Source organism: Salmo salar, chromosome ssa12 (genome assembly GCF_905237065.1).
Source record: "Salmo salar chromosome ssa12, Ssal_v3.1, whole genome shotgun sequence".
Classification (NCBI taxonomy): Eukaryota; Metazoa; Chordata; class Actinopteri; order Salmoniformes; family Salmonidae; genus Salmo; species Salmo salar.
In genome coordinates, this window is record NC_059453.1 from 73,693,185 (window position 1) to 73,706,001 (window position 12,817).

Genomic DNA, 12,817 nt, shown 5'->3' on the forward strand with positions numbered 1-12,817 from the left:
TGCAATTCATAGAGAGGGAAAGATAGAAAGTAATAGAAAGAGAGAAAGCAATACAGAGGAGGAAATGAAAGAGAAAGTAATCAAAAGAAAGAGCAATACAGAGAGAGCTGGAGATAACAGAAGTATTACAATGAAAGAGACAGGGGAACGGAGAGAGACAGGATAAAAAGTCATAAAAAGAAAGTGAGCAAAACAGAAAGGGAGGGATACCTAGAAAGAAATAGAACGAGAGAGACAGAGAGAGAGAAATAGAAGCCCAGGGTAATTGTTTTTTTATGAGCGCTGGTCCAGCAATGCAGACTCACTGTAATCACAGATGCCTTCTAATGCCTTGGAGGTAAATGGAGATAGAGGTTTCTAAAGCAGTAGCGATGTCTAAAGCAGCTTACTGTGCTCCAGCTCTCTCACAACCACTAATACTCATACCCTCTCTATGGCTATACTGTACACTTACAGGGCATACTAATGAACATGCATGCTGAGAGTATGTATTGTACTGTGTGTGTTCATGTTTGGGTATACATTCACATCTGTATGTGCAACATTTTGTGCTGGCCTTGTTTTCCTGTGCATGCGTTTTGACCAGCAACAACAATCTGGTCTCAGAGAATTTCGTATTATTTCGTACGTAATTCCGGGACACTCTATTTAGTATGATATGTTACGTTTCGTATGGTATGGATTAATTTGTGGTTGTCCAAGACCCATTTCGTATGATATGTTCCGAATTACAATTTTTATTATATGTTACGAATTTGCTAAATGTACAATATGTTACAAATTCTGGCTAATGTTAGCTAGGCTAGGGGTTAAGGTTAGGGTTAAGTTTAGGAGTTATGTTAAAGTTTTAATGTTAGGGTTAGAAAAGGGTTAGCTAAAAAGGTTCAAATCAAATATTATTTGTCACATGTGCCGAATACAACCGGTGTTGTATTCTCCTTACAGTGAAATGTAAGTAAGCACAATAACGTCTATTCAAGCACACTGATAGCTCTCAAATTATATTTTACACACAACAATTGATTTTAAGATGCACGGTTAATATATATATATATATATATATATATATATATATATATATATATATATATAAGCAGGCTTATTTTACATCACCACAGAATGAATTGAGGGTAATAAATGTAGTTGTATATTTACGCCTATATAGCAATGATTGGCCTAACAAGTGAAAGAAAGCCACAGGCCCACAGTACAGGCATCTTATTAGTAAGATATCTTCATATCACCAGGAAGTTATTTAGTTATTGTTGTGCAATTTGGATTATAGGTGTCCTTGGGTACGGAAAAAAAAATGTATGAAATGTATGCATTCACTACTGTAAGTCGCTCTGGATAAGAGCGTCTGCTAAATGACTAAAATGTAATGTAAATGTAAATGCTTACTTACAAACCGTTAACCAACAATGCAGTTTTAAGAAAAATAAGTGTTAAGTAAAAAATGTAAAATAATAGTAATTAAAGAGCAGCAGTAAAATAACAGTAGCGAGGCTGTATACAAGGGGTACCGGTACAGAGTCAATGAGCGTGGGCACAGGTTAGTCGAGGTAATTGAGTTAATAATTACACTACCGTTCAGGTCACTTAGAAATGTCCTTGTTTTTTAAAGAAAAGCACGTTTTTTTTGTCCATACAAATTACATCAAATTGATAAGAAATACAGTGTAGACATTGTTAATGTTGTAAATTACTATTGTAGCTGGAAACGGCTGATTCTTTATGGAATATTTATTTAGGCGTACAGAGGCCCATAATCAGCAACCATCACTCCTGTGTTCCAATGGCACGTTGTGTTAGCTAAGCCAAGTTTATCATTTTAAAAGGCTAATTGATCATTAGAAAACCCTTTTGCAATTATGTTAGCACAGCTGAAAACTGTTGTTCTGATTAAAGAAGCAATAAAACTGGCCTTCTTTAGACGAGTCTAGTATCTGGAGCATCAGCATTTGTGGGTTTGATTACAGGCTCAAAATGGCCAGAAATAAAGAACTTTCTTCTGGAACTCGTTAGTCTATTCTTGTTCTGAGAATTTAAGGCTATTCCATGCAAGAAATTATCAAGAAACTGAAGATCTCGTGCAATGCTGTGTACTACTCCCTTCACAGAACAGCACAAACTGTCTCTAACCAGAAAAGAAAGAGGAGTGGGAGGCCCCAGTGCACAACTGTCTAGTTTTAGAAACAGATGCCTCACAAGTCCTCAACTGGCAGCTTCATTAAATAGTACCCGCAAAACACCAGTCTCAACGTCAACAGTGACGAGGCGACGCCGGGATACTGGCCTTCTAGGCAGAGTTGCAAAGAAAAAGACATATCTCAGACTGGCCAATAAAAATAAAAGATTAAGATGGGCAAAAGAACACAGATACTGGACAGAGGAACTCTGCCTAGAAGTGGTGTGGAGGCTGTGCTTTAGCAAAGTGGGTGGGGTTATATCCTACCTGTTTGGCCCTGTCCGGGGGTTTCATCGGATGGGGCCTCAGTGTCTCCTGACCCCTCCTGTCTCAGCCTCCAGTATCTATGCTGCAGTAGTTTATGTGTCGGGGGGCTAGGGTCAGTCTGTCACATCTGGAGTATTTCTCTTGTCTTTTCCGGTGTCCTGTGTGAATTTAAATATGCTCTCTCTAATTCTCTCTTTCTCTTTCTTTCTCTCTCTCGGAGGACCTGAGCCCTAGGACCATGCCTCGGGACTACCTGGCTTGATGACTCCTTGCTGTCCCCAGTTCACCTGGCCGTGCTGCTGCTCCAGTTCCAACTGTTCTGCCTGCAGCTATGGAACCCTGACCTGTTCACCGGACGTGCTACCTGTCCCAGACCTGCTGTCCCAGACCTGCTGGAACCCTGACCTATTCACCGGACGTGCTACCTGTCCCAGACCTGCTGTTTTCAACTCTCTAGAGACAGCAGGAGCGGTAGAGATACTCTCAAAGATCGGCTATGAAAAAGCCAACTGACACTTACTCTTGTGTTACTGACTGTTGCACCCTCGACAACTACTATGATTATTATTATTTGACCATGCTGGTCATTTATGAACATTTGAACATCTAGGCCATGTGCTGTTATAATCTCCACCTGGCACAGCCAGAAGAGGACTGGCCACCCCTCATAGCCTGGTTCCTCTCTAGGTTTCTTCCTAGGTTTTGGCCTTTCTAGGGAGTTTTTCCTAGCCACCGTGCTTCTACACCTGCATTGCTTGCTGTTTGGGGTTTTAGGCTGGGTTTCTGTACAGCACTTTGAGATATCAGCTGATGTAAGAAGGGCTATATAAATAAATTTGATTTGATTTGATTTAGAAGGCCAGCATCCAGGAGTCGCTCTCTTCATGGTTGACGTTGAGACTGGTGTTTTTCGGGTACAATTTAATGAAGCTGCCAGTTGAGGACTTTCTTGCCAATTTTTCGCATGGAGTAGCCTTCATTTTTCAGAACAAGAATAGACTGACGAGTTTCAGAAGAAAGTACTCAACTAGTCTAAAGAAGGCCAGTTGTATTGTTTCTTTAATCAGAACAACAGTTTTCAGCCGTGCTAACATAATTGCAAAAGGGTTAGCCTTTTAGCCTTTTAAAATGATACATTTGGATTAGCTAACACAACATGCCATTGGAACACAGGAGTGATGGTTGTTGATAATGGGCCTCTGTACGCCTATGTAGATATTCCATTAAAAATCAGCTGTTTCCAGCTACAATAGTCATTTATCTTCAGAGTTCGTACTGTTAGGTGACCTAAACTGGGCTATGCTTAAAACTTCACCAGGATAGGGGGCAGCATTCGGAATTTTGGATGAAAAGCATGCCTAAACTAAACTGCCTGCTACTCAAGCTAGGATATGCATATAATTGGTCGATTCGGATAGAAAACACTCTCTAGCTTCTACAGCTGTTTGAATGATGTCTGTGAGTATAACAGAACTTATTTGGCAGGCGAAACCCCAAGCACAAACCAACCAGGATTTCTTTTTTTTAGGTCACTCTCTATTCAATGAGATTTCATTGGGAATCTAGAATTCTAAGGCAGTTTTTTGTAGTTCCTATCGCTTCCACTGGATGTCAACAGTCTTCAGAAATTGGTTGATGTTTTTCCTTCGTGTAATGAAGAAGTAGCCCTGTTCAGAACGAGGGTCGAGGGAAGTGTATTGTTTGATAGAGGCGCGTGACCTGAAAAGCACGCTCCACTTTGTTTTCCTCCGGTATTGAACGCAGTTTATCCCGTCTTAAATTTTATCGATTATTTACGTAAAAAATACCTAAAGTTGTATTAGGAAAGTTGTTTGAAATGTCTGGACAAAGATTACAGGTAACTTATGAGATATTTTCTAGTCATGTTGCGCGAGTTGGAACCGGTGTATTTTCTGAATCATACGCTCCAAATAAATGGACATTTTGGATATATAACGACAGAATTTATCAAACAAAAGGACCATTTGTGATGTTTAATGGACATATTGGAGTGCCAACAGAAGAAGATCTTCAAAGGTAAGGCATGCATTATATGTTATTTCTGACTTTTGTGTTGTGCCTGGCGGGTTGAATTATGATTTCATGTGTATGTTTGCTGGGGTGCTGTCCTCAGATAATAGCATGGTTTGCTTTCGCTGTAAAGCCTTTTTGAAATCGGACACTGTGGTTGGATTAACAAGAAGTTTATCTTTAAAATGGTGTATAATACTTGTATGTTTGAGGAATTTGAATAATGAGATTTCTGTTGTTTGAATTTGGCGCCCTGCAAATTCACTGGCTGTTGTCGAGGTAGCGTTCCACATATCCCAGAGAGGTTAAAAATAAGCATGCCCCATTCAAAACATGTAGAACTAAGAACAGATATAGCCCTTGGTTCACCCCAGACTTGACTGCCCTTGACCAACACAAAAACATCCTGTGGCATTCTGCATTAGCATCGAATAGCCCCTGCGATATGCAACTTTTCAGGGAAGTCAGGAACCAATATACACAGTCAGATAGGAAAGCAAAAGCTAGCTTTTTCAAACAGAAATTTGCATCCTGTCGCACTAATTCCAATAAGTTTTGGGACACTGTGAAGTCCATGGAGAATAAGAGCACATCCTCCCAGCTGCCCACTGCTCTGAGGCTAGGAAACACTGTCACCACCGATAAATCTACGATAATCGATAATTTCAATAAGCATTTTTCTACGGCTGGCCATGCTTTCCACTTGGCTACCCCTACCCCGGCCAACAGCTCTGCACCCCCTGCAGCAACTTGCCCAAGCCCCTCCCGCTTCTCCTTCACCCAAATCCAGACAGCTGATGTTCTGAAAGAGCTGCAAAATCTGGACCACCACAAATCAGCTTGGCTAAACAATCTGGACCCTTTCTTTCTAAAATTATCTGCCAAAATTGTTGCAACCCCTATTACTAGCCTGTTCAACCTCTCTTTCATATTGTCTGAGATCCCCAAAGATTGAAAAGCTACCGCTGTCATCCCCCTCTTCAAACTGTTATAGACCTATATCCATCCTGCTCTGACTTTCTAAAATATTCTTAAACCAAGTTAACAAACAGATCACCAAACATTTCGAATCCCACCGTACCTTCTCCACAATGCAATCTGGTTTCCGAGCTGGTCAAGGGTGCACCTCAGCCACGCTCAGGGTCCTAAACGGTATCATAACCGCCATCAATTAAAGACAGTACTGTGCAGCCGTCTTCATCGACCTGGCCAAGGCTTTCGACTCTGTCAATCACCGCATTCTTATCGGCAGACTCAATAGCCTTGGTTTCTCAAATGACTGCCTCGCCTGGTTCACCAACTACTTCTCAGACAGAGTTCAGTGTGTCAAATCGCAGGGCCTGTTGTCCGGACCTCTGGCAGTCTCTATGGGTGTACCACAGGGTTCAATTCTCAGGCCGACTCTGTTCTCTGTATATATCAATGATGTTGCTCTTGCTGCTGGTGATTCTCTGATCCACCTGTACGCAGACGACACCATTCTGTATACATCTGGCCCTTCTTTGGACACTGTGTAAACTAACCTCCAGACGAGCTTCAATGCCATACAACACTCCTTCTGTGGCCTCCAACTGCTTTTAAATGCTAGTAAAACTAAATGCATGCTCTTCAACCGATTGCTGCCCGCACCCGCCCGCCCGATGAGCATCACTACTCTGAATGGTTCTGACTTAGAATATGTGGACAATTACAAATACCTAGGTGTCTGGTTAGACTGTAAACTCTCCTTCCAGACTCACATAAAGCATCTCCAATCCAAAATGAAATCTAGAATCGGCTTCCTATTTCGCAACAAAGCCTCCTACACTCATACTGTCAAACATACCCTCGTAAAACTGACTATCCTACCGATCCTTGACTTTGGCGATGTCATTGCACTGGATATAGTCTATCACAGTGCAATCCGTTTTGTCACCAAAGCCCCATATACTACCCACCACTGCGACCTGTATGCTCTCGTTTGCTGGCCCTCGCTACATATTCGTCGCCAAACCCACTGGATCCTGGTCATCTACAAGTCTTTGCTAGGTAAAGCCCCGCCTTATCTCAGCTCACTGGTCACCATAGCAACACCCACCCGTAGCACTCGCTCCAGCAGGTATATTTCACTGGTCATTCCCAAAGCCAACTCGTCCTCTTTGACCGCCTTTCCTTCCAGTTCTCTGCTGCCAATGACTGGAACAAATAGCAAAAATCACTGAAGCTGGAGACTTATATCCCCCTCACTAACTTTAAGCATCAGCTGTCAGAGCAGCTTACTGATCACTGTACCGGTACACAGACAATCTGTAAATAGCACACCCAACTACCTCATCCCCATAATGTTATTTATCTTTTTGCTCTTTTGCACACCAGTTTCACTACTTGCACATCATCATCTGCACATCTATCACTCCAGTGTTAATGCTGAATTGAAATTATTTCACCTCTTTGGCTTATTTATTGCCTTACCTCCCTAATCTTCTACATTTGCACACACTGTACATAGATTCTTCTATTGTGTTATTGACTGTACGTTTGTTTATGTGTAACTCTGTGTTGCTGTTTTTGTCGCACTGCTTTGCTTTATCTTGGCCAGGTCGCAGTTGTAAATGAGAACTTGTTCTCACCTGGCCTACCTGGTGAAATAAAGGTGAAATAAAAACATTTACAACATTAACAATGTCTACACTGTATTTCTGATCAATTTGATGTTATTTTAATGGACCATAAATGTGCTTTTCTTTCAAAAACAAGAACATTTCTAAGTGACCCCAAACTTTTGAACAGCAGTATTGACACGGCCGGATAAAAAACGTACCAGATTTAATCTGGTTACTACTCCTGCCCAGTAACCAGAATATGCATATAATTATTGGCTTTGGATAGAAAACACCCTAACGTTTCTAAAACTGTTTGAATGGTGTCTGTGAGTATAACAGAACTCAAATGGCAGGCCAAAACCTGAGAAGATTCCATGCAGGAAGTGGCCTGTCTGACAAGTTGTGTTTCATCTTGGCTCTTTTTATTGAAGACTGAGGATCTTTGCCCTAACGTGACACTTCCTACGGCTCCCATAGGCTCTCAGAGCCCAGGAAAAAGCTGAACGATATCGAGGCAGCCTCTGGCTGAAACACATTATCGCTTTTGGCAAGTGGCCGATCAGAGTACTATGGGCTTAGGCGCGTGCCCGAGTCGACCCCATGCTTTATTTTCTTTCGTCTGTTTACCTAAATGCAGATTCCCGGTCGGAATATTATCGCTTTTTTATGAGAAAAATGGCATACAAATTGATTTTAAACAGCGGTTGACATGCTTCAAAGTACGGTAATGGAATATTTAGAATTTTTTTGTCACGAATTGCGCCATGCTCGTCACCCTTATTTACCCTTTCGGATAGTGTCTTGAATGCACGAACAAAACGCTGCTGTTTGGATATAACTATGGATTATTTTGAACCAAACCAACGTTTGTTATTGAAGTAGAAGTCCTAGGAGTGCATTCTGTTGAAGACAGCAAAGGTAATAACATTTTTCTTATAGTAAATCTGACTTTGGTGAGTGCTAAACTTGCGGGGTGTCTAAATAGCTAGCCCTGTGATGCCGGGCTATCTACTGAGAATGTTGCAAAATGTGCTTTCACCGAAAAGCTATTTTAAAATCGGACATATCGAGTGCATAGAGGAGTTCTGTATCTATAATTCTTAAAATAATTGTTATGTTTTTTGTGAACGTTTATCGTGAGTAATTTAGTAAATTCACCAGAAGTTTGAGGGGGGTATGCTAGTTCTGAACGTCACGTGCTAATGTAAAAAGCTGTTTTTTGATATAAATATGAACTTGATTGAACAAAACATGCATGTATTGTATATAATAATGTCCTAAGATTGTCATCTGATGAAGATCATCAAAGGTTAGTGCTGCATTTAGCTGTGGTTTGGGTTTATGTGACATTATATGCTAGCTTAAAAAATGGGTGTCTGATTATTTCTGGCTGGGTACTCTGCTGACATAATCTAATGTTTTGTTTTCGTTGTAAAGCCTTTTTGAAATCGGACAGTGTGGTTAGATTAACGAGAGTCTTGTCTTTAAAATGGTGTAAAATAGTCATATGTTTGAAAAATTGAAGTTTTTGCATTTTTGAGGTTTTTGAATAACGCGCCACGGGATTACACTGGCTGTTACGTAGGTGGGACGATTTGGTGCCACCTACCCTAGAGAGGTTAAGTAACCATCTGTTTTATGTAACCATACCAAACGTTACATATCATACTAATTTGAGTGTCCCGGATTTACATTTACTATGTTACGACTAGTCTATGAGACCAGGCTGGCAACAAACAAAAAGGAGGCCGGTTGCATCATTTGTTATGCAATGTAAGTCCACAATCTTCTGTGTGGAATGTTTGCTTATCCTTCATAAAAATAGACAAAACTCCCTCAAAAGATCAAGACAGACATGCTCCATATAGAGTTGCAAACTACCTGTAGTTTACCAATGTTACCAGACTCTTCAGTCATTTTGGTAATTAACAGAAATCGATGACAATCTATCGTAAATTTGGTAATTCATACTTGAATAACTTTTAGATCTGTCTCCGTCTATTCGTTCGTACATTTTTTCATTAGTAACACGCGATATCTCAGACAGCGCTGGGCCGATTTTGACTAAACTTGAGTGAATTATGCATCTTGCCATAGAGATCCAGCATTTACAAAATTAAACTCATTGGCCCAAGACAGGAGCTATAGTAATGATCTTTAACTATTTACTCACACACGATATCTCAGCCGACTCATCGGGCTCCCACGCCTCAGCCGGCTCGTTGGGCATCCACACCTCAGCCAACTCAAATGTCTCCGCAAGCCCATCAGGCTCACCCAGGGTGGCGCCACTAGGGGCGGGGTACTGTCAGGCTGCCCATTATTGCACACCAGCGCATCTTTGGACTCACCTGGACTCCATTACTTTGCCCCTCCTATATCTGTCTGTTCCTCGGTTTGATCCCCGTGTCAGCATTATTGTCATTATGTTTCCCGTCAAGATACTGTCCTTGTTTGTTTCATGTCGGTTATTTATTAAATGTTCCCTTCCTGTACTTGCTTCTCGTCTCCCAGCGTCTGTCCTTACAAAAATAAATAAAATGGTGTACATTTTTGTATATTTCATGCTGAAAGACTCATATTAAATACCAATGGTATTCACTAAGTTCATGGTTTATATTTAGGATAATGTTTTACAGCTTTGTAATTCTATTAGTTTTTTTCTAATCTTATTGAATTATTTCATAGAGGACCAAAGATAATTACAAACAACCGTAAAAATCTGAAGTTCCCAAAAGGGCCACTAGATGTGATAGATTACATAAAATCCTTGAACATTTAACATTTTCTGGTAGTTTACTGGTAAATTTAGAAAGTTCATTTCCAGTAAAATACCCTCCCTTTGCAACCCTAGTCACATAAGAGACAGACATGTACGATAATTCGGTAGTTCTTGAGTCATATAATCCCGGCTGTGGTTGTATTGATTTGACATTTAGGACATGCTAGATGTCATCTCAATGCACCCTGGGTAAGTTAGTAATATCTCTGTGCACTGAGTCTATCATCCAGTTACATCTCTTATAACCCTGGAGGAGTATGGCAAATCATATTTTCCTCTGGGTGTCTATGGCAGGGGATGAGGCTCAGGCTACAGCACAGTGACTAGAGAAACAGGAGCCTTTTCAATCTTCATTATCCCACAATCTTTGCAGTAAACCATTTTACGGTAATATGCCATTTGAGTCGCTGTTTGTTCTTTGAAATGCTTTATAATGTCACTATTAGGTTCTGTTTGAATATCCTGAGTAAATGGTTATTGGAGTCAAAGCAGGCTACACATTGTTTGATTATAAATGAGTATGGGAAATGATGGTGAAATAGCTGGGTCTGTCAACCAACTATTTCCTGTTGACTTTCACCAAAGCGCATTCCAATTTTTTATGTGATATTTACTTCACTGTTACTTCAACAGGTGGATGCAGATGGGTAGGGAAATTATTTAATTCCTGTCTCATTTTATGACGCTATGCACCTTGGGAGGAAAAATCTGAGAGTGAAAGGGTTCTTAGATTGTATACAAACAGAACACTGGTTGTTGTCGTGGCAACGCAGGCTTAGCCCCTAAGATGACCAAAGCACCCAGTCTCCCAAGGGACAGGGCGGGGGAGTTGTTTTCCCAGAATACACTGTGAATACAGATTGTTGACACACCATGAAATTCAGACTCAGGCTCCATGAAGTCATTATCATTAAAATAGGCAAGGGTCTAACATAACAGCAGAAGCCAACAAGGACGCATGTTAGGCCACTAACCAGACATGCCATCAGAATCATACAGAACATACAGTAAACTTTCCAAACGCCTGAAGGTACCACGTTTATCTGTACAAACAATAGTACGCAAGTACAAACACAATGGGACCACGCAGCTGTCATACCGCTCAGGAAAGAGACGCATTCTATCTCCTAGAGATTAATGTACTTTGGTGCAAAAATTGCAAATCAATCCCAGAACAACAACAAAGGACCTTGTGAAGATCCTGGAGGAAACAGGTAAAAAAGTATCTATATCCACAGTACAACGAGTCCTATATCGACATAACCTGAAAGGCCGCTCAGGAAGGAAGAAGCCACTGCTCCAAAACCGCCATAAAAAAGCCAGACTAAGGTTTGTAACTGCACATGCGGACAAAGATCGTACTTTTTGGAGAATTGTCCTCTGGTCTGATGAAACAAAAATAGAACTGTTTGGCCATAATAACAATCGTTATGTTTGGAGGAAAAAGGGGGAGGCTTGCAAGCCGAAGAACACCATCCCAACAGTGAAGCACGGGGTGGCAGCATCATGTTGTGGGGGTGCTTTGCTGCAGGAGGGACTGGTGCACTTCACAAAATAGATGGCATCATGAGGGGGGAAAATTTGGTGGCTATATTGAAGCAACATCTCAAGACATTTTTCTTTATTTAACTAGGCAACTCAGTTAAGAACAAATTCTTATTTTCAATGACAGCCTAGGAACAGTGGGCTAACTGCTTTGTTCAGGGGCAGAACAACAGATTTTTACCTTGTCAGCTCGGGGATTCAATCTTGCAAACTTTCGGTTACTAGTCCAACACTCTAACCACTAGGCTACCCTGCCACCCCTGACACCAGTCAGGAAGTTAAAGTTTGGTCGCAAGTGGGTCTTCCAAATGGACAATGACCCCAAGCATACTTCCAAAGTTGTGGCAAAATGGCTTAAGGACAACAAAGTCAAGGTATTGGAGTGGCCATCACAAAGCCCTGACCTCAATCCCATAGAACATTTGTGGGCAGAACTTAAAAAGTGTGTGCGAGCAAGGAGGCCGACAAACCTGAATCAGTTCCACCAGCTCTGTCAGGAGGAATGGGCCAAAATTCACCCAACTTATTGTGGGAAGCTTGTGGGAGGCTACCCGAAACGTTTGACCCAAGTTAAACAATTTAAAGGCAATGCTACCAAATACTAATTGAGTGTATGTAAACTTCTGACCCACTGGGAATGTGATGAAATAAATAATCTCTCTACTATTATTCTGACATTTCACATTCTTAAATAAAGTGGTGATCCAAACTGACCTAAGACAGGGATTCTTTATTCGGATTAAATGTCAGGAATTGTGTAAAACTTTAAATGTATTTGGCTAAGGTGTATGTAAACTTCCGACTTTAACTGTAAGTGGTCCTGTATTGTCCAATTGATGGACAGAGGGCTCTTCTACACAAAGAACACGTAATGTCCCAAGACTCAAGAGTACAAAACAAAAAAATCCTGCTTAAGCATTATAATTACATTATCTGAATGAATCTTGCTATGTGAAGTCATTGTGCCTGGTGATACCTTGGTGTGTCCAGCACATTGTTCCCAAACTGTTAACATGACAATCTGTGTTGCTGTACCAATGCATAAGTTATAGACATAGCTAGCTGTCCTCAGTGGATTTTGCTATGAAACTGATCTGATGCTCTCTGTGTCTCAAGTACACTTACATGTACAGTACATTTCACTTCATGTTTGTCTGTTCCAGGCCCAAACAATGAGCCCTCCTAAATGTGTCTAAAAGTCCTTCTCCCCCATATGTAGAGACAATTGTAACAGATAACAACATCTAGTATCTACAAAGTTCCCTCCTGTTAACCTCAGTAATACATTCCATGATCTTCGCAAAACCATGTTGTTTTATCAACATACTGTACAGATCTCACTACCTTCTCTCTACTTGCACAATTTGCCTTTCCCATAAATAAACAGAGCCTATAACATGTAAAACACTGTTCTGCAAAATC

The 12,817-nt window shown here is 40.9% G+C and overlaps 1 protein-coding gene across 2 annotated transcripts in view; it reads right to left on the bottom strand.

Moving 5' to 3' along the window:
- Positions 1-12,817, bottom strand: part of LOC106565856 (protein FAM107B) — a 48,593-nt gene that overhangs the window by 19,095 nt on the left and 16,681 nt on the right. The window lies entirely within an intron of this gene.